This window comes from Nicotiana attenuata, chromosome 11 (assembly GCF_001879085.1).
Source record: "Nicotiana attenuata strain UT chromosome 11, NIATTr2, whole genome shotgun sequence".
NCBI lineage: Eukaryota > Viridiplantae > Streptophyta > Magnoliopsida > Solanales > Solanaceae > Nicotiana > Nicotiana attenuata.
The window spans coordinates 53,830,604-53,831,483 of NC_031999.1; positions in this window are offsets into that span (position 1 = coordinate 53,830,604).

Consider the following 880-nt stretch of genomic DNA (forward strand, 5'->3'; position numbering starts at 1 on the left):
CACAAGCTAAACTGCCAGGACTGAATCCTTCTACCCGAACCAAGCTAAGCAAGCTGTCGGAACTCAAGAGCCTTGCTGCACAATACCTGTAAAAGCCCATTACCTCGAACACATACGAAGAATTAATCACATCCTTACCATACCGATTCGGTCTACTATCAAGTCTTTCCCATCTATCTAATTTCCCTTTTGATTCATCATTCACTTGATATTTCTCCCTCGCTGTAGCATCACAATGCCTTAATCCAAGCTTACCACACGAGACTCGAACATAAGAGCACACTGTCTAAGACTTATAGGCCACTGAATAATCTCTCAATTGTTTCCCAGAAATACCACATTCCAGAATGCTTTACTCTGAAGAACTTTCTGCGAATCTAAATTCGCTTCCTTTACTTTCCAGGTACCGACACATAGGATCCCATGATCAACATAAAAAAAATACCACAAGTCTTGACATTTTCTATTGAAAACACTGTCTTTAGCCACATACACCACCTTAAAACACCTGAGTGTTACATGTAGATTCTTGAACACATTAAAACCTTTCTCGAGAGTCATTCAGTCTTATTCATCTGCAAATTACCTGATTTAACGAATAGAACCACTCGTTCTTTATTGGCACTTCGGTACCGTAAAATGAGACCCTCATCCCAATACAACCAAGCAACTTCTTGCTCTATGCACCGAGCATCCTTTACCAGCGACAGCTCTAGACATTCTGTAATTCTCATACCCTATGGAACATATATACCCTTTGTCGAAATTTTGCTTCACTCGTGCCATCCTCGGCTCAATTTTCACAACTAGAACTGTTTCGCCAGCATACCTTGAGACGTAACCAACATAGCACATAACCGTGCAATCAGCTAATCAACAG